General features: G+C 38.2%; 1 long non-coding RNA gene across 13 annotated transcripts in view; it reads right to left on the bottom strand.

The window, feature by feature from the left end:
- The window catches only part of LOC148216712 (uncharacterized), a 134119-nt gene that overhangs the window by 73817 nt on the left and 33486 nt on the right, over nt 1-26816 (bottom strand). For 5 of the 13 annotated variants that reach the window (XR_015794870.1, XR_015794866.1, XR_015794867.1 and 2 more), the window contains exons 2-5: nt 16379-16495; nt 16240-16291; nt 14901-15129; nt 11057-11140 (exon numbers count right to left, since the gene is read on the bottom strand). This is a non-coding gene — a long non-coding RNA (uncharacterized LOC148216712). Of the gene's footprint in view, nt 1-4037; nt 4552-11056; nt 11141-12291; nt 14765-14900; nt 15130-16239; nt 16292-16378; nt 16496-26816 lie in introns of those variants that run through there. The other 8 variants (XR_015794875.1, XR_015794874.1, XR_015794868.1 and 5 more) reach the window with 4 other exon arrangements.

Genomic DNA, 26816 nt, shown 5'->3' with positions numbered 1-26816 from the left:
TGTAGTACAGTTGCCGTATGGATAATGGACATACCATTTAGAGTCTCCATAGCAATACCACATTTTTCTAACCTGAACTAGCCCAGTTTTTATTTATTAGATTTGTAGACTGCCACAATCATGTAGCACCACGTGGTTCTCCTTTTTATATATACAGAAGCTGATGAGCGTGATAACTAAATCTTACTTCAAAACTGGTGCTAAACTTGCATCATGCACTACATGTCTAGAAAGGAAGCTTTCTATGCTAAGTTACAGAGGCAGCTCATGCAGTAATATAGCTCCAACATGTCACCATTGCTGACCATCTGCTGCTTAAAGGTAGCACCAGCCCTATTCCTGCTATTGGCTAGATCTGGCTTTATACTGTCACTCCTGATATTGTATAAGATCCAAGTGCTAGAGGCAACAAAAATGTATGCATGGTGAGGACTTCAAAACAGCCCACATTGATGTACATTTATATTTATTCAACGAATTAGTCAAAAGCAACTAGTGCAATGGCTCCCAAGCTGTGATACTGCAGTGATTCATGTTATAGGTGCCCACAGTATCTGTCTACCTACCTGCCCTAAATTATATAAGGTTGGAAAATCTTGTATGATTTTGTCCATTTTTTTTTTCATTTTCCATTTTTAAAAACAGGTGAGCAGTTACCCATGTTGCCAAACTTTGGTGAAGACCAAAGTGGTGGTCCATGGAAGCTGTCAGTGATGATGTACAGTAGTAGTGTGTATAAAGGAAAAGGCTAGGAACTATTGATCTAGTAAATGTTTCACTGTGGTTTTACTGTTTGTTGATTTTTGGCATAAAGGAATGTACATTCATATACTGTATAGTAGGATGAATAGTAGACCTTAAAAAAAAAAACAGGAGAAAATTCTCAGATAGCTGATGCCTCTGTTTTTGCACTCACAGAGTACAACATTCATTTTTAATGCCCAAAACTTGCCTTGTATAGAGGGATCGATTCTCTTATCTATAAACTCAAAATTTGAATGTCACACCTTTAAATGTTTTCATGGTGAAATAGAAGCCCTCCTTCCACCCCCTCCGAGAAGCCCGGCATTGCTATTTATCTACAGTATATTCCTGTGGTTATTTCATATGACTTCCCTCCATTTGTAGGGACAGGCTTGAGTAACAAATCAATTAAATAAAGCCACATCAGGGCACATTTCTAATGGCTTTGAAATCCACCCTTTAAACTATGCAGCTATTATCAGAGGGTGAGCCAAGATTGCTCAAACGTGATGCCCCAAATCAAAATCACAATCAGTGTATGGACTGGTTTTGCTAAAATCCTTTGGGACATGCTGGCTGTTCCTCCCCTACCTCCATGACCCAAGAAAACCAGGCTAAATTCACAACTGATAGTGTTTGAAAAATTAAATTACATAATCTGCCCATGAAGGAAGAAGAGAGAAAGGGTGTGTGTGTTGGGGGGGCGGGGAGGGAGAGAACAGAAGAATCCCCCAGGGGATTGAGATACCAATCACTTTACCACCCCAAGGTTAGAAACAGGAAAGGAACTACAGGCTGACACATACAGCCAGGGCTCTCTAATCCTTTTTTCCTTTCAGGCAAATTCCACCCAATTCCTATTTTCCACCTGCCTGCTACATAATTGCTGATCAATTATCATGTTGAACTGAAAGTGAACCTTGTGCTCCTGCAAATCCAACAGCCAATTCAAGAGAGGGGAGGGAACATACTTTCAAATCCCAGTTGGATAACACATACAGGATGGAAGTTGAATTAAGGATTTTTGGAGGGGGGGGGGGGAAATGTAAATATGGCATTGGATGGTCTTTTTTTTTTTTTAAATCCCCTCTCAAGAACTTTAACCTCTATTGAAATGCACATAAATGTACCGCCTTTTTAAAGTTTTAAAAATGTCTTGAAATCCAAATCATAGACTATAAATGTAAAGATCACATGTGAGAAAAGGACTGAAAAATTGACTAAGAAATATACACCATTATTTCAAATAAGTTTGGACACCCAACAGAAACAAAACTATATTTGAAAACTGGAACTAAAATTTTATGCCCTGTCTCCTGGAAGTTGATCCCAGAGAACAAATTTCCTCTGAAATAAATATGCAAAGGATTCCCTCCCTTTTCAAGTACCTGTTTAAAAATGATAAAGCAAGTCTTTTGTTTGCACACAACAGTGAGCGGAGCAACAGAATCTTCTTTGCGTGATAAGTACCATCCCTTTTTCTTTGAGGTCTGCATGTTTGCACTTAACACTGTAACTTATCCTCCCAGATCACCTGCTTGACTCATGGAATGTCAGCTTTCTTGCTTTGTGACTAGATCTGCCTACTTTGTTTGCCAGTAATATGCAATAAATTTTAACTGCTGAAAAGATTATGTGGAAGCTATGATCCAATAAAATATGTATGTATCTTCTTATGGCATACACCTGTAAAAAAAGTGTAATGTAATGTAAAGAAAATGAGACAAAGTACATGATGTAGCTATTCTTTTACGTTTTTTTAGGAGATACTGACTCACACAAAAGCTAAATATTTCAGTCTTTTCATTTTCAGCCTGGGGGGCAGGAATATTGAATTTCTAGTCCTATCTGTTACAGTCAGCATGACCGATGAAAGCGCTGATCCAAAAGTATTTGACAGGCCACAGGTTTCTTTCCACCCCTCCTCAGCTCAAAATTAATAATTAGTATCTCAGCTTAAGTATGGGGGTAATTTCTATTTTTTTTTAATCTGACAAAGGACATAATTTATCATTTAATAAAATTGTGTTAATGTTATGCTTTCATTGAACAGACTTGCATAAGAGCAAGAGGACATTCCCATCTGCAAATTTACAATCTAAACCCAAAAGAAAAAGGAAAGTGAGGGGTGGGGTGTGGTGTGGTGGGGTGTGGTGGGGTGTGGTGTGGTGTGGTGGGAGAAAGCAGGACAATCAAGCATCAGGTCTAATTACCTAGTACTCAGTGCCTACTGTTTTTCCTTTTAAGGGAGGGAGAACTTGGGAGGAGAGAACCAGCCACAGCCACCAGGGCCCCCTCTGATGCAGTAAAACATGAAGAAGACAGTAGGTCGTATCCCCATTGCCAAAGACAAGGTTGTCATTGGTGAACACTGAGTACTGCCATATGTATTTTGCTGCGGTACCAGGAGGATGTAAGTAGCCCTGGCTATTTCCAACACCCAGTTTGAACTGAAAGAATTGAGTGAGAGGGGAAGTCAATGGAGCTCAGTGTCTAGGCAGAGATAATGGGGTGACTTTGCAGTCCCATTTCTCCCTGTGCTCCAGCCTGATGAAATGGCTGCTGAAGGAGAGGGTAACCCAATGGAGCCCCATGAATGGTCTTGTCTTCCACCTCTCTGCTGCAGCAAGTGAAGGAGTGCTTCCAGATAATTCTAGTATGAATTAGTTCTTGAGTTATAATTAGACTCCATTATTTGGGGGTGCTTCAGTTTATGGGTTTCCACTTTGGTACAAATGAACTATAAGGTATGGTTGACATTCTTCTTGCCCAGCCTATATAGATAATCAGTCTTGTCAAGACCAAGGAGAAGCAGGTGTTTTAACTTCAAAGAGTTTGCAGACAGCAATTAAATAATTGCCAGTACATCCCTAATTAGAAAGGCATTATTATTCCTTGCTTTTAAAGATGTGGAAACATGGGAGAGAACAAGTATAAGTTATAACTATAATGGTTTATGGACAAGCAGTGAACCTTGTGATATAACAGCTGTCAAAATATAATAAATTCCTTTCATTTTCTCAAGAGTTATACAAATAATAGTCAGGGATGTGCTATACTGTTAGGTCAAGTTCTTGTGCATGAAGGCAAAATGCTTTCTATCAAAAGGTGGTCTGATCTTCATTTATACTTTAGCAGTCGGCAGAGGTCCAAAAGATGAAGGATTGTTGGATGTATATATGTCTGTGTATGAGGGAGATAGAGAAAGAATATGAGAAATCTTCCAAAGGAGATACATTTTTGGAAGACCTGAAATTATTTATTTCTGTTTAGGTAACAAGCAGAACAAAAAAATTAAGTTAAATTTAAAAACGAGTTTGAAAAACAGTAGCATTGCATCCAGCCTCAAATTTCCTTCCTATCATGTAATTGCCACTATTGTCACATTATAAATTTCATAGATGTGCTATATATTTGTTATATTGTCTCCCCAAAGTGGCTCACAAACAGAGGGAAAGAAGGGCTAGAAGGCTGCCCCAAAACTCGTGTCTTCAATAGAGGTGGCAAAAGTTGTTTGATTAGTTGGGAACAAGGCAGAAAGTTGCACTTATCATGAATAGTTCTTCATTTATGTACTCCTAATATTACAGGAAAAATCACTGCAAGACTTTGCAGTGCAAATTCCAGTCTACTACACTGATAGCCTTTGTGTCAATTGTACCAGGTGCATTAAGAAATCTGGATACCTAGGGGTAAGCTGTTCCATAGAACATAGGCCATCATTGAGAATTCTTGCCCCCAGTGTCCTCATAGATGGCATTCACTCAAAGAAAGGATCTTCAGCAAGACCGCTCTTCCTGATTTCACCTGGAGGGTGGAACAGAGAATCTCATAAATTTCCAGGCTCTGAGCCATATAGGACTTATCTGTAAAATGATGGCCTCATTCCCAACCCTTGGAGTTGGTCCAGAATGTTTCCATAGCTAATGGTATCAAAAATTGCTGAGAAATCCATCAGGACCAGGAGAGTTTCTGATCTTACCATAGGCCATCTACCAGAGCAACCAATGCAGTTTCTGACTCATACTCAGGTCTGAATCCCAACTGATATGAGTCCAAATAATCTGTTTCCTCCAGGGCACTGTGTAACTAGTGACCAACTATCTTTTCAATAGCCTTCTCCAAAAAGGGAAGGTTGAAGACTAAGTGATAGTTATCTAAAATAGGTTACTCAAGCAACAGTTTTTGAGGGGACAATGTACCACTGCCTCTTTCAATGTAGGAAGCAGGTGTCCCTCCCTGAAGGATGCTTCACACCACCTAAATGCAACCTCTTGTCACTTCCATATCAGCTTTCACTAGCCAGGCACAACAGACATCAAGTCCCAGTGTGGCTTGACTAAGGGCACAGAATACTCTATCCATTTCTTCAAGATCATGGGCGCAAAATAATCATGGATAATCATGCAAGATATAGCTATCATTATCTCAACAACGTGCTGAGCTGGTATGAAACTCTGAGTAGATGTGAGCATTTTATCCTCCAGATGCTGAATGATTTTTTCATAATGGCCCAGTAGCACATCTTCTGGTCCAGACTTGCCCAGTAAAGTTCAGGTAACTCTAAGCCAAGGTTATCTACAAATGTAGTAAGAATTGGAAAATAAATTTGCTTCAGTGTTTTTACCACCAAGATGTAGACTCAAGTTTGAGCTCTAACCCATATTTGGTCACATTTGTTGTTTGTTTTAGCATTGGTCTATGTGTCTGTTCTATTGCTTCATTTCCCAGAGCCCCTCAGTAGACCAAGGGATCAGAAGACAGGGAGGGTCTGCTTTGGAATAAGCTTGTCAAGTTTATTCCAGTGGTTGACCAGGCACTCTACAGAACTAACCACCAGAGCCTTTGGAAATTTCCCAGGTACACCTTTGAAAAACCTATTGGATCCATTAGGTGGGCAGGCCAGTAAAATAGTTCTTTCCTCCCAGTGGAGAATTGTGGCATTGAAAAATTCCCTAGAAACTAGAAAGTATTCTGACTCTTAGATCATGTGTTATCTGAATCAAGACTCAAACAAGGTCTAATGTGTGAGGGTCAGGCCTGTGATTGCCTAGCACATGGCCATGGTTAACATGATGGCCATGAACACATGAGCTGCCTCTTCTCCCACGGAAGGTAAACTGAAATCTTCCAGCACTTTGGACACCTCAACACCAACCCCACAATGAAGTCCAGAAGCTCAGGTAGGAATGGTAAAGATGCCCATACAATAGCAAGACCCCAAGCTTGTTCTTAAAGCCCAACCTCACAAACAAGGGTTCACATTTGGTTTATCTGTAGAACAGCCTTTCCGGCTCCCTTCATAGTTTTTAGCATAACAGTTGCCACTCCTCCTCTTCTACTCCTCCTGAGTTGTATTTGGTTCCTGGTGCAATACCTGAAACCAAGAGATACCCATCTCCTTGTGAGGCACCCACCCTCTTTGCCCATCCAGGTCTGATTATATAGTTGATAATCTTAGGTGTTACTCTTGCAGCTGAGCAAAGATCAAGATGTAATGGCTTTTAGGATGATTAGATTGCAATATTTTCCTAAATATTTTTGAGGACAGACTTAACAGTATTTTCTTATATTGAACTTGACTGTTTTTATAGCAAAATCTGAAGAATTATCTGCGAGAAGAAAATGGAAGAAGGAGGTTAGGCCGCTATGAATACCATGAAGTCTCATTGTTGGACAATCTCCACTATACAAACATGTACTTCAGTCTGGAAGTTTCACTGCAATTCAAACCATTATTTGTCTTTAGAATTATGAAGAGGGAGACTATTTCAGTAGACCTCTTGGTGAAACAGCTCAATGACTCTGACGCTTTGATTTTTGTGATATCTAGAAGATGGGGAACTGACTTGCCTATTGGACTTCAGAAGAGCAGGTTTTTAATGAACTCTGAAGGAAGATGGGTCAGATTCAGTGGTTTGAAATTATGAAGGAGAAAAATGTCCAGGAAGGTTGGTAAATTTTACAAAATTAGATACTGAAGGCACAATTGCAAACAATCCCCACAAGAAATAAATGGGAGAAATCTAAAGAGCCCAGTACTGATATAAGCCGAGCTCTCTAAGATGCTGAAAAGAAAAAAGCATGTGCATAGGAAACAAACAGAGGGGAATTCAGCCAAAGAAGGATGCAAGGTAGTTTCCAGAAGCTGTAGGAACTGTTGCCAAAAAAGCTAAAGCTCAGAATGAACTGAGTTTGTGATACATAGCATAAACAACAACAAGAAATGGTTTTTTGGGGGGAGGGGTGGGCTATGTGGGAAAGAAAAGGTAGATCAGAAGGTGTAGGTCTGCTATGAGGAGAAAAGGGTAAACTTGGTGAATGTAGAGGGAAGAACTTCATTTTGACGTTCTAAGTAGAGTTTTACTAAGCTCCTCTTAATAGGGCAATGGAGCCCTAGCTGGTCATCATTATGTCACTAAGGAAGAAGGAAACTGCAGCTTGAGATAGACAGTAAACTGTAAGAGGAATTTAGCTAATTTAAACAAATTCAGGTCTCCAGGCCAGACAAATTACATCCTACAGTTATGAAGGGATGAAGGAGGTCACTGGAGAACTATTCCTGACTGAGAACACCCTGGAGGACTGGCGGAAAGCCAATGCAATTCCCAGATTCAAAAAGGGGGAGGAGATGGACCTGGCAAAGTTACTATCTATCAGCTTGATACCTGTAATGGCCACATTCCTCAAACAGATCACCGAGCACCATGCTTGTGAGTATCTGGATAGACATATGCAATTAACAGGAAGCAGTATAGCTTTGTCACAAAGAAATTGTGCCACACTAACCTTCTCTACTTCTTTGATAGAGTTACTAGTTCAATAGATCAAGAGAATACCACAGATACAGTGCATTGGAGCTCAGCAAAACCTAGACAGAGTGTCCCATGATACTATTGTTAGATGGCCTCACAGTTGTTTGAATGACCATATCCAAGAGTTCTCATTAATAGCTCCACTTCAGCTTGGAGGAAAATATTAAGTGGAGTGCCACAGGATTCTTTCCCATGCTGTTCAACATTTTTTTAATCAACGAAGAGACATTTATAAAGTTTGCAGGTGACCCAAAGCTGGGAAATGTGGCTAATACTTTACATGAAAGAGAGAAGATTTAAACCTAGACAGGCTTGAGTTGTGGACTACAATGAACAGGATAGAATTTAACAGGGAGAAATTCAAATTTTGCATCTGTATAGGAAAAATGTAAGGCACAAATATAGGATGGGAAAGCAATACACGTGAAAGGGATCTTATGTCCTTGTCAGCCACAAATTAAACATGAGCCAGCAGTGTGGTGCAGCTCTTAATATGGTAAATGATATCTTGGTTTGCATAAGATTCAGATCATAAGAACGCATTCCTGACCTGAACAGGGGCTTGGTCTGGATGACTTCTATCCCTTCCAAACCTATGATTCTATGAAATATCCAGACTGTGCTAGATTATGAGATAAAGACAATGTTTAACCTAGCATATTCCTGACTCTTTCTCAGGGAAAGAGAAGGGGCTTTTGTATGTTCAACTTAGAGCCAGTTTTGCTGGCTGGGGAATTCTGGGAGTTGAAGTCCATACATCTTAAAGTTGCCAAGGTTGAGAAACACTGACTTAGAGACTATGGGCGCTGCCAATTGTCTGCCCCTCCTCCTGATTTGCTATTTACTCAGAAAAAGCAGGTGATGGGGAGTGGATTGGGTGAAGGTCCTGGAAGGACCTCTCCTTTATCCCCTACTTCAAGTGAGGGCGCAGGTGGCTGCACTTATCACATTCCCTTATGGGAAGGGATCTGCAAGATAACCTGCTAGATAACACTTGAGATAAAAGAGCCAAGGAAAATGAGTTAAGGGAACATATTTGAAGTTATCACATAATTGCTCTGAGCTGGGCCAACTTGACACAAATTCCTACCAACCCACTTTTGTATGTAAAGGATCAGTGACCAAGTGAGAAATTCACTGCAAGCTATGTGGAATAGGTAACTAGGATTATGGCCAAATACAAAAAAAAAAAAAAAATTCCATGAGCTTAAAAACACAACTCTGAAAAGCAATTCCAGGGTGTTGGCTTTAGTGCTAATGGGTGTCGCTGGGTATTTTTTTTTTATCAGTACAGAGGAAACAAGCAGGAGAGGACATGGAAAGGGAGTGCAATGGAAAGACCACATGACATGAGGACAAAATATGTATTCTGGAGTTCTAGATGAGATCCAATGAACCACCCATTTTAAATTTAGTAATTGAGATTGTTTTATGTCTATGCTGCTATAATTATCCAGGATTGATGTAGTGGTTGGGGGGAGGATGACAGGAAGGAATCAGGTATAAGGTAAGTGCTTGAATAATATGAAAGGAAAGAATGTTCAGACATACTGCACCTTAAGTGTTTACATTCCTATTTTATAATTATCTTAATTAAAGAGTAATTATTGCACTTGCAGATGTGCTTATTTCTGACAAGAAACTACCTGTCTGCCATATTAAAAAATAAACATTAGAATTGTATTGGTAACAAGCTTTGGTGATTGCTCTGACTGCAAAGACAATTTTAGCTACAAGGAAAAATAACATTATAAATGTTTATCTGTTCAGGAGAGTGAATCAAAAATGATTTGTTAATTCTGGAAGTAAGATTTCCAGCAGCCAAATGTTAATGAATTAAAAGCAGAATAATGTTTAATAAGAAATTTAAACCAAGAAAGGAAATTGAAATAACAGTCATTAATTTTACATATTAAACTGTCCCTAACTGTGAGATTCAGCTGGCATGATACTTGCCACCTTATTAATTAAAATATGAGATTGGCAGGGTTGGGGGATCTGAAAAATCAAAGACAGTGGCTGTGACATGCAGCAACAAAGCAACAAAAGGGAGAGGGGCTTTGATCACAGGATCACACCTGCATCTTGATGTTTTTTTTTAATCCCCCATGGATGCCCCTGGAAATTGGCTAACCCTAAACTTAAATTAGCTTTAGAGGAGGCAGGGCTAAGGTGCAAGTGAGAAAAGAAATTGTCCCTTTCAATGAATCCATAAACTCCATCCATACAAAGGTCCTTCACCTTCAAAATGGATTTAGACACTGCTAGGTACTTTTCAGAGACATGTAACAACATCAGGAACTATCCAACACTCCCTGTGGCTCATTTGTACTATACATGTATGAGCTTAAACAATTGTTGATGATACATTTTCTTTAATCTTTCAGAGACAAGAAGGCAAGAAAATTAAAAAGTGGCAGATTTATTCTTTAATAAGGAGATGGATGGCCAATGCAAGCAAATGCTGAAATGATACTAAATATGATTTGGAAAGGAACTGAATGGCTATAAACATTGAAGAGGAAATGTGTCATAGATAGCATGAAAAGGTTGTTCCTATTTATACGATTTCTTATCTTGACCTTATAATTCCTATGATTCACACTGTTCTCAGTAATGAGCCTATAGAGTAAATGTAAACTAAAAACAGAATGAGCATTCATTTGCAGAATTAATTAGTTATTTGGTGGGACAGCAATGAAACCAATTTTAAAAGAAAATGTACTCCTTTTCTTTTTAACAGTGAATACACAAACATGTTTAATTATGCATACGTGTTTGTTAACAGCGGGAATGTCAGTTCTGTTATTATTCCAAGCAGCTAGCTATCACTTTCCATGCAGTAAAATAAAGGAAAAGAATTAGGTCAGTTTTTGTATTTTGTCTCAAATCCATTCCATCATATGACTAATTCATTCTTCGTTGCTGTAAGCTAGATCAGCACCACAAAACTGAGGGTTTTGTAAAGAGAAACCTTTATTGGCTCTTTTCAATAAGCAACTTAACTGGTCAGTGAAAAAGGGCCAGGAGTATCTGCTCTGTGTGGGCGTGTCAAAAAAGTGAAGATGGTGGCTGCAGTGGGGCAATTGAAGCCTCAGCCCTTCGTCTGTGCATAGGATGCCAATGCTCATACAAAAGAGGTGGGATTTAATCACATGGCCATGATTGCCATTTTTTTTTTTGACATCTAACACAAGCTAATGTGTCATGGGAATGGCCCCAAAGGGTCATCTTATCTGGGTAAAAGACCAATCACTTAAATTTAACCCACAACAGAGCCAATTTACAGCAATGAACTAGCTCCATTTGATAGTTATTTTTAAGAATGCCTAATCCCAATCAACCGACCGACTGGGCATACTTTTCTCCAAGACAATGCACTTGGAGAAAGGCCACTAAAACTGTTGTGTGCTTCTCCATTCAGAACTCACTGCTGAGTCCCTGGCAACCCTGAACTTGTTTCCAACAGTAGCGAAGCCACAACTCCTGCTACCTACCTGCTTAATCAAGGTGAGAAGAATGGTTGAAAGCCTTGATATTCTTCTTCTAGTTCAAGGGCTCCCAGGATGCAGAGCATCTTCCTAAGAGAGAAGGCAATTTTTCAGTTCCTCAATGGAACTGAGGAACTGAGTTTTTGACCCAGTTGGTGTGATTCTGTGCTGTCAGAACACACTTGGTAAGGAGATTGATTGAATTAGGGCTGACTGGGTGAAGAGTGTTTTTTGTTGTTATACATTATATTATGTTACGTTACGTTACGTAATGTTACCATAATTAATTTGCCCTCTTGTGAGATAAAGAACATGTCAAAAGTTACCATTCCAATTAAGCTTTCTTCCCCCTTTCCCAAAATGTTTATCACAAATCTTAATACATGTAATATATATTTATTTGCTGGGAATAAGAGGCTAACGTAAGGTTGAGATTAGGCTCTAAAGAAAAGTTGTAAGACATCTTTGGAACGTATGTTCACTATCTCCCATGTGGAATTCCATTTATTATACATAAAGGATCTATTTTATTCTCAAAGAAGAAAAGTGGCTTTTCCCATCAGTGTTTTCATTTTTAAAAGGTGAGCAATATTTTCTCAACATTTACATTTGTGTGGGGGGGGGGTGTACACACATACACTCACACACACTCACACACACAGCTGGCTTCTCCTGAGCTGCTGGAGAATTTAATGAAATAACACTCCCCCATTTGCCACCCATGATCATGGTAAAGTACTTTGGATATAATTGTGAATCCAGTTTTAATATAGTTTAATATTATTTTAATGCTAGTGAAGAAAGCAAGGGCTTTTTCAGCCTTCCTCTCTTAAATCGCAGCTTCCACCTATCAGCATGAACACTATTGTTTCAATCACTATTAACAAACTTTTCAGAAGAGAATATTCTACTACAGTAGTCAATTATTGGAGACTCTTACACACTCCCTTCAGGTGAGTATTAAGGTGGAAAATGTTAGGTTGCTTTTGAATAGTTGGATAGCAACAGAACAGAGCAGGAAAAGATGAAAGAAATAACATTTAAAAGTGGAAAAGCATGTAGAATGCAAGATACTATTCCTATCAAGATTAGATACCAATATAATGTTTGTTTGTTTGTTTATTTAATCAATTTATATAGCTACCCATCTCATCACAGGTGACTCTGGGCAACGTACAACAAAGCTAAAAACAGTAAAATACATTAAAAATATATAAAACAAAGTAAAACAGGGAATAAAAAGAAGTTTATTTGCTACTAGAGAAACCAACAGCAATGTGACATAATATTGCAATCAATAATATTTAGATATGTGATGTGGATTTTTAATTATGCCATCTAAAGGAGGTTGATTGCACACTAACATTATTTGATTGCCAAGACTACTGAAATGATACCTCTATACATTTGTACCCCAATTCTTTCTCTATGTTTTGCAGGCAATAATTTAGAAACTTGATACTTTCTTATCATTGCACATTAAGAACTATATTACAAAATGGACTCATATGCTCCGTCCTAAATCCAATTAAAAATAATAATTTTTTAAAAATGGTAATGTTTTTTCATAGATATGCTCCATAAAAAAAGCTCATACAACAGCACGGTAATATGCTGACCACTCTTGGGAAATTGTTCATCTAGAATAGTGTTTCTCAGCCTTTTCATTTATGCAGATTACTTACTGGGACTCATGCAGACGATCAAGCCCTTTTAAATGCACTTTGCTTCATCATGCCAAATAAAAACTATCAGTTTTTTTTATTCCCGTGTTCTAACAGCTTCTATTTAAAATTAAATATAATAATAATAATATCCATTAGATGTTACACAATAATATTACATAAGGAATGTGAAGCAATTACATTTAATAATAAGATAACACTGAATATGATAATTAGAAATATACAGGATTATTACAATACCTTTTTCTCCTCCCAATTTGCAGTTTCTTCACAGATCATTAGCAGTCTACTAAGCATAGTTGGGAACATGGATCTAGAACTTCTAGATCAGAGTGTTTTCATTATTTCCGAGCCAGCATGGCAGAAATGACTAGGCTGGGAAAGGCTGACTCACACAGGGGGAATTTTTTTAAAGAAAAGTTCAGGAGGCAATGAGTACCCAGGATTCTCCCAACTCTAGGCTCTTTCTTTTTTTTAATTGTAATTTTATTAAAAATTACAATCACAACAATAAAAACCAATAGAAACTAAAAAAAGAAAAGAAAAAAAGAAAAAAGAAAAAATAGAAGGTGCAGGAAAAAAAATAGAAAAGAAAAAGAAAGAATATAGTAAAGTAAAAGAAAAGAAAAGAAATATATAAAGAAATGGCTTCCCCCTCCATCACAAATATAAACTATGTTAGTAACTTATCACCTTCTCTTAAATTACAACAAATGATCTCTTCTTCCTATATCCCATCTCTTAGCTACAAACAAATCCATAAAGCCTCATCATTTCAGTCCTGATGTCAGCAGAAGTCCATTAAGGGTTACCAGAGATAACAGCATATGTATTTTAACCTTGATCAAACAGACAAACTCAGGAATACAGAGTTTTGATCTTTAGTCCCTTCAAATAAAGTCCTAGAACTTGATTTATTTTCATTTTTTCTTTGTCCCTTCTCACAAAATTCTTCAAAGCTTTAACAAGCCTCTTTTGTAAATCCAATATAAGAAAATTATCCAGGTCACTCTCGGTTTGTTATTTGTATATCCCTTTTAATTTTTAAATTAAATAATTTATACAGGTTTTTTTGTATGTCCAGTGTAACTTCTTTTTCCATGTCATTCTTGTAGCCTGTCATTTTAAAATTCACTTTCAAATCAGTCTCAATCTTGTAAGGGAAAACTTGTTCCTCTTCAATAACATCTTTTAAACACAGCCTATCTATAGAGCCAGACACTCTTAAAATTAACTTCTGGGTTCATTGTTCAAAAATATCCTTCAATGTGACCAATGTTAAAATATTTTGCTTCACTCTGTAGCTGCAAGTCGAGTTTGAGTGTTCTCCTCTATTGTAATCTTTAGTTCCCTCTAGTGTCCAATTTTTAAAGTCTTATCTTATTATTTTTTTTAAAAAAGAATTCAAAACAAAAGCATTTTCCCATGGGAAGGATTCTTTATAATTAATTCCAAAATCTTATTACTATGTCAAATTTATCTGGACCCTTAGTCTATTTGTAACTTTCTAAAATCAAAGTTTTAATCACCCTTTTGCTGTTTATTCCCCTCAAAAAATTTCTGAGTCCTTAAACTTGTAGTTAAAACTTATTTCACTAAGTACTGAAGGAAACTCACCCGATACTGTAAACTTGTTAATCCAAAGGTTCCTAATAGCCGAAAAGCAGTTAAGCAATTTCCGAAAGTAATTAGAAAAGGAAGTATGCCAACTCAGTGTCCTTTCAAAGGTACCAACCGCGTTTTGAGCAAGATGACTATTCCCTTGTCTCTCAAAGCTCTAAATCCACCGGAGACCACTGTCTTGTGAACTCCTCACGAAGAACAACTGTGTGGAGCACTTGTGGGCAATCTCAAGTCCTCTCCTTATCCAGAGGAATTATTGAAGAGCCAGTCTACTCGCTGGCTCTTCATTCTGCCACAGTCATTGGCTATGCTTTTCGCAGAGCCATCTTCAGTCCACCATTTCTCTCCCAACTCTAGCCTCTTCCTCAGCAAGCACAAGCTATATGCAAATCCTTTGGTCTGGAAGCTGGGGGTGATAAGGGCAAATGTGTTTCTTTTTGTCTGATGGGATGGCACTTGTGTCAAGGAACACAATCATGTCTTGGCAATTGCACATGTACAGGATAAATAATGGAGATCATTTCCATGCTTCCTTCACTTACCCTCAGGGAGCAGCAGGTGTAGCAGCAGAAACAGGCTCATCAAGAAGGCTGCCCTGGGAAAATGCTCCATTTGCTTGCTTTCCTAAAAGTAATATGTAAGTTCCCACCTGTAATTCCAAAGAATGAAGATGGCTTACATTACAAAATGGGCAGTTTTGAAGAATGGCCAGAGCCGATCCATTTTTTGTTGCATGGTTGCCACATGCACACAGCAAAACGTGGTTATGTTCTGATTTGATTGGCAGCAGCATAACAGAGAAAGAAAGAGAAAGAAGTTCATTTTACATTTATATTTTTAGGGTAAAATATAATGGCAGGTTAGGGTGTGTACAAATTATTTTTAGCATTTTATTTGCATTTTTTTTTTTAGTTAAAGGAAAGATTCACAAAATGGTTCACAGGATCTATAGTAGTAGAACACCTCTTCTAATGGAGACCTCAATGCCAGCACCCATTCCCACTGAACCCTCATTACTAAAACTCTGTTCCTCATTTCATAAGGTGTATTCCATTCATAATCTACAACTAAAGTGTCCTCAGGATTCTCACAAAAGGAAAATGGAGAGAAACCTTGGAAGCTTTTTCTGTTTTTCTTGATCCTTCTCTTCAGCCTGTCACTATTTGCCTTGTTTTCTAGCCCAATAATCCCCCAATGCTGTAACCCCTCACTTTCATCAAGTCATCCCAAATTTACACTTGAGTAGTAAAGATCAAGTTTTTAGTTGTTGAACATCTCACATCTTGCCCTTTCCAGAAGCTTTATGTGACTACTTCACCATAGGTATGTTTTCTAATATATATGGTTTTACTCAAAATGTAAAATAAAGGGTAAATAAAAGAACACACACATTTTCATCTGCAGCTGGTATGGAGACATAATTTTAAAAAAATATATCTTAACACTTCCATGTAGTAAGTCAGAACAGAGAATTATTCTATAATTTCTTCAACAGCTTTGTGTATCTTTTCCTTCACAAAAATGATTAAAAAAGGAGACTTCTCTATCCCATTTTCTTTTTGAAGTCTTGAAATTGGATGAGAAAGAGTAGAAGCCCTGAGGCTAAATATGTCTCATTCCAGAAGCTGACACTTGACATATTTAAACTTAGTATAATTTTTTCTCTGGTCATTATTGTTTTTTGCAGTGTACTTTTTAGATTTACTTTTGTCAGTTTAAGAAATACCTCAGGTAGCCTTGATCAGGCAACTGTATAAGTTTAGAGATATTTTTGGTATGTGCATGACTGCAGGATCAGTACAGGTTTATCCATCATAATGAACAGGGGAGAAAGTTCAGTATACTGAAATAATGATATGAAAGAATTAAATCAGAGGTTACCTCAAAGGTCTTTTAGAACACAGATTTATCTCTGTTCTGCCCTCCAGTGGTTCTGCAGTGGAATAAACAAAAATTAGTGTCTGCTTTCTACAACCTTTTCAACTGAATAATAATGGATGGATATAGAATACTCTCTTGCCTGCATTTCTCTCATCAGAAAGATCTCAGGCTGCAATTAACAACCAGCTTATTGTAGAGTTCACTTCATGTTTTTTTGTTCCATCTTCAAATGTACCTGTGTACTGTAAATAACTTCCTAGCAAAACAGATTGTCAGAGGACATAAATTAGTAAGTGGAACACAAATGATATCACAACCAACAGAAAGAGACATTCATGCCTGTCTGTAAAATGCCAAAAATAGATAAGTAGGCATGCCCCACCCACCCCCGCATCCTCATTCTTCTAACATGATACAACTATAGGAAGCTGCTATATGACTGGACTTGGCCCACCTATTTCCATACTGTCTACAGTACTTGACACCAATTCTCCATATTTCAGGAAGGTAGTGTTCTTCCACTGTACCTCCCTGATCTTCTTAGCACATTAGAAGACAATCTCTTGTTCTCCCATATGGGTTCTATGAGGCTGCTGCTAAAACTTCGCAGGTCTTAAATGCACTTCTGAATACCTAAGCCTGGGGACAGAAAAGGATGGAAAGATGGGCTTAATTCCCTGTGTACAAGCACCCAAAGTCTATTTAGATGTGGGAGTACTTGGAGACAGCCATTTATCCAAGACCATAAAGTTGTATTGATTTGGTTTCTCTTTGGGTTTTCTGCTTGTAATAGAATATAACATAAGCAGCTAAAATAATTATAATCATCCCAAGTTAAAAAAAAAGCCTGCTAAGAAAAAGTGGAGTCAGAGCAAAACTAATACAGACTACAAACTCAAAATCTTAAAGTCCCCAAATAATTTCCCCTTCTGAAATTTATTTGTTGCATGTATGCCATGTTACAGTTTTAATCCCTAGTTACCGAGACAACGGTTTCTTCAACAACAAGGGAAAGACTCATCTTCTTGCCCTGCTTGAGATGTTCCCCAAAGCATCTGACTACTTGCGTTTGCAACCAAATGCTGGATTAGACAGCACTTTCTTCTAAGGAAAGAAAGGAATGTTTTCACTTTGGCAACACCCAAGCTTAAATAATGTACCTCTGTTTCATGTGAGCTCCAAATATCTTTTCTCTTTATATGCTCATTTCCCTCTCCCAATACACTGCCTTCATGTCCACATTAATAGCCCCTACTATTAAACCACACCCCCAATATTAATTCTCCCCACCTTGCTGCTCCTACAGTTCCCCTCTAGTTTAGGTCATTCGTGCCAGGAAGGAAGGTGGAAGGTGACGCCATGTCCTCTGCAGCAGGCAACTTTGCTGCACATGTGATTAAATGGGAAGAAGACAAGATGTAGGCTGTGACATATTGCCTGGGCATGGAAACAATGGTTTCCCCTACCCTTTTTTCATCCCCAAAGCCCTTCCCATAATGAGTGGAGCCATAGCATTAAGCCCTTTGCATTTGGGGGGAGGGGCTGAAAAACCTTGCAAATGGTTAAGCCATCTGTTTCGTCCATTAAACTCCTTCCAAAACAGGTCCTGGCCCTCATCCTACTGCCTAATATATGATACAGTATCAAGCTGACAAAAATGGGGCATTTAACACCAAAGACTCCTCATATGATAGCCCTTTGGTGCATTGGAAGTTGAAAGTCCAGTCATAGGGGGTCTGCGCTGGAATTAAGGACAAATAGGAGGAAGCTACAAATTGCATTATACCTACCAAAAAGAAAGTTGCATTTTACATTTTGTCATAGAAAAGTAATACTCATAGTATTGTTTTCTTAGGAGATTCTTGTTAGAACATTAAAAAAAAAAACCTCTGATTTTCATGCTGAAAGATGATGAAAGTATCTTAAACATAATCAGAAATGGTACTATTCTTCTGCACAAGGCATAAGTGCTGTATTTATTTCCACTGACTTTGGTGCTGCGAAAAAAAACACTCACCCATTCAGACAGGATATCTCTGCTTCATTTCCTACGCCTGGGTATTCCAAAAAATATACTGGCATTCTGTCAAACAAGGACATTTTCACTGATAAAGTGAATGGTGGAAATGAATAATTTGTCAAACCTTGCTTTCCCTCAGGAAAAAGACAGCTAGAAATTAATAAGGAAGAGCTCTTAGTTAGACTGTTGACTACAGAAGGTCAGTTCCATGCATATGGTCTCTGGGTTACATGAATAAGAATGCACTCTCCCTATCGACACACAGCCAGAAAGGAAAGGCAGAGGATACCGTGTTCAGCTACAACTTGGAGGGCCAGGAGATGGAGGGAGAAATCATGAACTGGTATACTATTTCAGAGAGGGTAGAGAAAAGATGTTCTTTCCTGGATTTTGTCTTAATTGCTAACATTAGCTGCCGCCGTCCTCCTCCTCCTCCTCCTCCTCCTCCTCCTCCTCCTCCTCCTCCTCCTCCTCCTCCTCCTCCTCCTCCTCCTCCTCCTCTAAAAAGTCAGCAAACATTCTGCAATTAAAACGAATCACTAAGCAGTTGCAACAGGATACCTGAATTATACATTCAGCTAGGATCATAATGTCATACTCTAGTTGTAGGCATTGTAACTGAAGGACTATTTTAAAAATGATTCTCCAGGATTTTTGAGCAAGGAAACCATGAGCAAACCATGGAAAATCATGGGAGGGAAGGGGAAGCAGAGAGAGTAAACATGGCCTGCTTTATGATCATCAAAGGTCATTTGCAACTCTCTTTTCTGGATGGGGAATGGATTGCTGAGAAGAGACAGGTAAATATATGTCCATAGTAATAGATAGAATGATTTTCTATCATTCTAGAGCATGAGATGTTCTGACAAATAGTGCATTTCTGGTTGATCTCAATTCAAGGAACTCTTGAATCTTTATGGAACCTTGAACATCTATGCCCTTTTAGATATGTTCCTCCATTCTCATAAAATGTTCTAGAGAAGCCATTCTACTATTTGCTATAATAAGATCTATGCACCCATTTTGTACCAATGACTGTGGAATTCTCTTCAGCATGGAGTAGATAATGGCTCCACTCTTCAAAAAACACACTTCATACTAAGACAGCTTTAAAACGAGCTTCTTTGTTATGGTTGTTGGGGCTGTTGTTACTATTATTATCAACTCCAAAAGGGAGTTTAACCTCTGAAGAATTTCATTTACATTGTCACAGTTCCAAATTTGTGCCAAAAGGAAGAAGAGGCCCAATATTAGAAAGAAAGGGGTAGCAACCATTGAAGGCTCTCTTAAAGTCGATATGCACATATTCACAGCGCTGAGTTAAGACTGGTTCTTTCATTCTATTAGAAAATTAAAAATACAATTTTTACAGAGCTCTTGATGCTTAATGCCAACTCCAGTAACATTCATTTGTTTCTGGTATTCCTTTCCACATCAATTTCAAAAACCTCCAAAGCAGTTTATGAAACAGCAGTAACATCAGACTTGGTTCTATGTTGGTTCCTTCAGCCACCTTGAAGAGACCAAGTGGCAATTGATTCCAGCCAAGGGAGAGAACTTTGCTGATGTCTTCTCTGGTGAAGCCAAAGGAAAATATTCAGGACAAATCCTTTGAGGAAAGGAGGCCAATGGTTGGTTATAATAGGCCATGGAAACAAATTGCTGCCTTGCATCTCTCACTTTGAGAATTCCATCTAGGATGCCACCAAGGCTTCAGTCCCATTCAACTATTCCAGTTCCCCACTCTAGCAATGGGGATGAGTCTAGCCTTTATCAACAAACAAGCAAACAAACTTGAAATGTGATATCTAAGTTGGAAAGATATCCACAAGTTGAGTGAGAACCTCCTCCACTGAGGGATTCCTTTTTAGACCTATATGTGGTATTGACTTTCACACATTTCTAACCCTATGCTATCAAGAGACCCTTTGAATATGGAAGAATGCTCAGTGCAGACATTCAAATGTGACCAGTATGATTCAGGGAGGTGGGGACTATCTCCACTGTGTGATGATGTTAATCCTTCTTGTAATACCAAACAGGCTTTTCATTTGGGGAATATTTTCCCCAGTCATTCAGATTGGGTCAGTAATAACTAATTACCTTTGACTTTCAGTACCCATCCTTTTCTGTACCAAAATAGTGCAGAAACACCTCTGATGTGAAAATGAAGTGATATAGTCAGAGTGTGGAAGGTGAAAAAGACTCCTAATCTTTGGTAATAAAGGCTGTGAAATTAATGGGACTTATCTTCAAGGAGATATGAATAGGAGTGTAATGTAAATCTAATCACAAGAAAGTACTGGAATATTTTCCCATTTCTATCCTTCTCTCTTCTGCCCTCGCTTCTTGTCACTTCTCCTACACTGAATTTAACATTATGAACACATAGTGCATCAAACTGTATAAAGATACTGCTACTATAATAATAATAGTTTTAAAATAATAATAATAATAATAATAATAATAATAATAATAATAATAATCTGTCTATAGAGCATAACGTTCTACAACTACTGCAATATGTGTACTGATATTTATCTAGTAGTTATCTGATATCAGCCCATTAGGTAGGCTGAACCAGGAAATCAACTCAAGAGAAAGACTAAAACTACTTTTATTGAAAACACAATAACAGAATCTTTCAAGTCTGATTGTGGTCTTCCTCCTTCTCCTTCTTATAGCTCAGTGAACTAGGGAGGCATCTGTTGAGCCTCTTCTGAATGTTATCTCAGTGTTCTGGATTTAAAAAATGTGTCAGCCCCTTTTGCCTAGACAACAGAGCAGTGTGATATCTTGACAATATCTCTGTCAAGATCATCTTCTTTAATCTCTACACCAAAACACATGAGGGCTTCAAATTGAGTAGAGAATGGGGCTGCATATCCCATCTCTTATTTTTCCTAACACTCCCTTCCTCCCCATATTCAGTTGCAAGGTCAGAAGGAGAGGTATACTAGCTTTGGCTTGAACACAGGTTTAGCTGTCCCCATGATCTGGAACCCTGATAAAAGGGCTCTGGACTATAAGGAGAGCTGAGTTCTCTTTCTGGAGCATGTGAACAGGTCTTTTCTCCCAGCTGAATGCACAGAGGTTGTGGACAAAAGGGACTGACAATCTTTAACATCAAAACATGCTCCAGATTACTTGTTTTTGTGCCTTACTCTTGTCTTATCAGTAAACATACGGATGCTTTCCAATTAGCAGATTTTTATGTTTTCTCCTGGTGGGACATTTCTGCTTGTGCCTTTTCAGTAGGTCCAGGGCAATTCAGCAGCATCAGCTTTTCCCGCTATTACCTCTCCAAGAAGAGAAAAACTATACCTGTTGAAGATTTGCCTCTACAGATGCCAGAAGGTATAAGTCCCTTGTTTCCTGAGCCCCCCCCCAAAAAAAGCACACACATGAAAAAGAAAAGGTGGCAATGTATAAATAAGCCAGGAAAACAACATCATTATACTTAGTGCACCACTATATCAAAGACTATTCACTACCACTCAGGGAAGCACTTATTTTAGAAATTTCCTTGTTAATATACAATATATTATAATTTATCACCTTTGATATGCCAAAGAATCTTATTGCCAGCTTCCCAAATTAGTTAGTTTATTCTGATTTAATTATCAAAATGAATAAATAATTGGCTGAGAAACGCTTTCACGAGGGATTTAGCTAGCATTTTTATACATCCTGATGTTACTATTTTCCTACTCTTGTCACATTAAGTATTACAATTTAGGAAGGGCCAATCAAACAATCAAAATGTATCTATGGTCCAAGACCAAACACTAGGAGGGACTTCTGGAGGTCTTTGGGAATTGCACCCAAGACTTTTGATAGCACTAAGGCACTTCTGCCCTACACTCAAGGAGGGGCAGATTGATCTTGTTCTGTTTCTTCTTTCCCCAACCTTACTCTGCAGAGGCTCCTGTGATTGGGAACCCTGGTTTTCCAAGTGATTTTTGCATGGAATATTTTTGTAGACAAAGGGAACATCACCTACATGTGGAAGGGAAAAGAGAGAGCTAGTGTACTCATTCCCTACCCCCCCCCACCCCCGCTTGTACACTTTCAATACAACTGAAGATTTATGAGGGTGCTGGCAGAATGATAATTTAAAAAAAAAAGAATCATAACCATTGTTGTATAACTAGCGGGAAGAGAAAACAGTGCCATTATACTGAGATTATTTTAGAAAATTATATTTTTAAAGGTAATTAAGGTCTTTGAACATATAATTTAGCAATCCTTTCTAGCATTAATACATTTGGAACAGAACAATGAAAGTTGCCCTTTACAGAAGGTTATTTCCAGGTCTACAACAGAGAGCAGATAATTTCCTTTCACTTACTGTAATAATATCTATTGCTTTAAAAAAAATCTATCAGTGAAATATCTTCAATCCTTATTTGTAGCTACTTTCTTGAGACATTATAATATAGCTCTTTGTTTTAATCAATATAGTATGGAAGGATACTCCAACCACTAAATTAAAGTGATGAATGATGTAATTTCTTTTATTTAAAGGTTATTCATTTGAGGGGAAAAAAAACTAAAAGATCACACAGTAATGAACAATGTATATAGAAGGCATTATTTCAAAGCTGTGCATCTTGAAGATTACAGCAACAGGGCAATAGAATATATGGTTTTAGAAGTAAGAGTAAATATAGAATTATAGAATCATAGATTTGGATGAGGACATTTAAGACATAATGTCCAACCCCCTGACTATTGCAGGAATCCAAGTTAAAGTATCCCAAATCTAGTCTTTACTTGAAGCAGAGACACGAGCGAGGCACTGGCGACACACAATGAGACGTGAGTAAATACAAAGGAGGCACAAGGGGGTACTAGACGGTTGTTGTCCCGAAGCCTCCCCTTCCATCATGCCTATTTTATAATGACATCCGGTGTTCCTCATTTCAGAGGGCAAGGCTCCCTTCTTGCGAGTAGCCTCACCGAATGCCTCTTTTTTCCATGCGCCTCATCCTCACATCAGGTGGTTCCACCTCTTCCACCTCATTATTGGATACTAACTCCGGCTGCATGCTGTCCAACCCCACCTCTGACTGCTCAGCCTGCTGTTCATCTGGTGGAGCCTCTGACTCTGGCTCCGAATTGGACTCAGAGCCACCCATGACAGCTAGTAGTGTATAACCATTTAATTGTTATGACTCCTAACCTACATCTAAAGAGCTTGCTAATCATGGGGAACTGTCAAATACTCTGATGGAGTTAAGGTATTTTATGCCTATAACTTTTCTACAATCTATTAAGGAAATTATTCAGAATTGGGGATTAGACTGTCTAGGAAGATTTGTTATTAATAAAGCCATACTGACTTTTGGTAATTATCACGTTTTTATGGTGCTTATAGATAAGTTTCTATATGATCTACTCTAGAATGTCAGACTATTGGTCTGTAGTTTGCAGGATGTACTTTTCCTTCTATGTGAACCTGCTACTGACCATGGCTCTCTAGCATCCTGCAACTTAGCCACCCAGACACACAGCTCTTTTAGTTGAGAGTAGAACTCTGAGTGTAGACTAAGTAACACATTTTTGTATAGATAGTATTTTCCCATAGGAGACAGCTGGTTCAAAATACAGTGGCACAGGCAGTAATGAGTGTTCCTCATAAGCCCACATGCCATTGCTGCTTCATGAGCTATACTGGTTACCAGTCAGCTTCTGGGTGCAGTTCAAGGAGCTGGTCATCATCCGTTTTTCTGGTCAGCCGGGTTCTCTTTCTATATGTACTGTATTGTTTTTATTTTATTTGTAAACCTCCCATAGTCATCAAGGAGTTGGCAGCCTCAAAATTGGATTTCATTAATTAATACAAACCCTCATGCCATAGCGCCTGGTGATTTGGGGACCACCTGTCTCTGATTGTTTCCACCTGCCTGGTATGATCTGGCAGAATGGGTAAGTTCTGGGTCCCTTCAGTTAAATGCTGTCTTCTTGTAGGATTGACCGAGTGTGCCTTCTCTGCCATGGTCCTGCCCACTGGAACAGCATCCCCCGGAGATAATATGGTCCCCAGCCTTCAAATATTCTGTAAATCCCTTAAGATCTGGCTCTGTTTTCAGGCTGGAATGAGAGTGTTTGTGGAGCCCCTGGCAACTTTTTTGATATTACTCATGTGGTTTTGTCCAGAGGGGTCATGTTCCTTTTTTAAATTATGTATTCTTTTAAAAATTGTATGTCAACCAGTTAAATAAATAAATAAATAAATAAATAAATAAATAAATAAATAACTCTAAACAGCTAAAGTCTTTAAAAAAGGGATTTTGGAAAGAAGAAGGAACCTTTGTATAAAGTCAGAGGGAGATGTAATGGCTGGAAAACTGTGATGGATTCAAGACAGCTTTGGCTGTTGAAGTTTCCTTCAACAAAGGTTTAGAAAAAATGTTGATGGAGGCAGACCACATTAAATTGGTAGTTATGGAACTGATGAAGATTTGTTGGTTTGAGGGGAGCTCCCTAGAATGGGAGAATGCAGTGGGATCTGAGAATACCAGTGAATAGAACAAAATCTACCCAGTGCCCAAAGTCTCTCTGCAGAAGGCTGAAGCCAAGATGGGAGACAGCAAGTTCTACCAGCCAGAGAGACAGAGAGAGAGAGAGAATGCTGGCTACTATAATAAACCCCTTTCTTATCTCTAATTAGAAAGTGAAAGGGAATCTAGGCATAGAAATAGCAAAAATAATACTTATACTTGATATGTTAGGCTTATAGGCATAACAAGGTAGATTTTGCTAGATATAGGAAACTTTTTCTGGTGGTTTATGTCTTCAGTAAAGGAAAACAGTTGACTTTAAAAATGCCTGGGCAGTCACTTCTAACTTCAGCTGCTGTTTATTGCTGTTATCAATCAAGTGGGCAGAGGGAGCGGGAGAGCCAAGGGAAGGCTTTGGGCTTAGCTAGTTGCAAATAACTCTTGCAAAGGAATGCTGACTCAAATCAAAAGTAGAAACTTGTTTGACTTGCTTTGCTGTGTTAATGAAACTGAAAAAGTTCACAAGCAGTATTTTTTAGTCCTTGGTATTAGATCACATTCCTGTACCCAGAAAAGCCTGTGATACCCCCTTTTTGAAAAGAGGGACAACAATTGCTCTCCAGGACTTTACCAGTTCTCCTGGAATTCTCCAAGATAATATACTTGGGTTTGGCCAGATCATCTGCTTCTTCTTTTAAGGTGTGATCCAGAAGATTTTGAAGTCATTCAGAGTAGAGAGGTATTCCCAATTTCACTCTCAAGCTTTATTATTACTGTTTTTTAAAATAATGTTGATCTGTTCCTATTGTTACTTTTATAATTGTTGTAACCTGCGCAGAGTCTTTTGAGTTTGGGGGAAGGGGGGTGCTATAAAAACTGATTGGTAAATAGGTAGGTAAGTAGATAAATTCCTGCCCCTTCATTTTGCCTTTCATAAATTCTTGATGGAAAACGTTATTTTTTGATGGTGAAGACTAAACCAAAATAGGAGTTGAGTAACTCTTGTCTTTTCTTTCTTACCTATTAATATTTTGCCTTCTTCACCATTGAGGAGATTTGCTTAATTAAAGACCAAGAAATACTGTATCTCTGATTTTCAGGTCAGACCTGCCAAACAGAACCACAGATCTCTGTAAATGACCTGCTGAAAAAGTTCACAGGTCCATGGTACATTATGTGAATGGCTTAATGTTGTTTACACAATGACCTACATGGGATAATTGTTGGAAGGAAATATTTTCTCTGACCTCATCACAAAAGTAATTGTCTACAGTATTCAAAAGAAAACCAAATGTTTTAGGATAAATGCTTTGGAATGATTAAAAAAAAAAAAAGAACTGTTTCACCCCAATCATGCAAGATAAATTTGGAGAAAAAGGTGCCTAAAAGTGGAAGTGATTATTTTACAAGCATGATTCTCAAAAGTCTTTTTAACAAGATTTATTGAGAAGAAAGGGATGGGCTTAACAAGAATCCCAACAACTGAACTATTTCTCAACTAGGATCATTATATCTCAGTGTGCTTTAGGGTTGAGACTTTTTTATTTTCTTTCTGCCTTCCTGTGATCCAGCAAAGTGGTAGGTTCTTTTCATGGATAATGGAGAAGCTCACAGCTGGATGTTTCCATGATGTATCTGAACGTTTATCAATCTGGGGACCAACTCTTTCATTAGAAGTATTTGAAGAAAGGGACAGCTTGTCAATTGATCAACACAGGAGGAGGAGGGTGAGAAGCTGGGCTCTGCTATGCCTTGGAGTCGTATGGAAGCCTGGAGCACAATAAATATTGTCTTGGTGGAAGAAAGAATGGATTCAACTAAATATCAACATATCTTAAGCTGAAAAGAGGTTAGATATTTCCAAAAGGCAATGATCCGAAATATCCTTCCAAATGAACTATGAAATACACAACAGAAAGATAGAGGTTTTGGAGTGGCCTTTACAATTTTCAGACTAGAATACTATTGAAAATCTATCAGAAGATCTCAAACATGCAGTGTATGCAGAGATATATTTCTGAGCTAGAAGACCACAAGGAAAAGTGGGGAAA

The sequence above is a fragment of the Python bivittatus genome, unplaced genomic scaffold (genome assembly GCF_059951505.1).
Source record: "Python bivittatus isolate LINGU-HERP-01145 unplaced genomic scaffold, Pbiv_v1 ctg000080_np1212, whole genome shotgun sequence".
Classification (NCBI taxonomy): domain Eukaryota; kingdom Metazoa; phylum Chordata; class Lepidosauria; order Squamata; family Pythonidae; genus Python; species Python bivittatus.
This window is presented reverse-complemented; position numbering and strand designations above follow the sequence as displayed.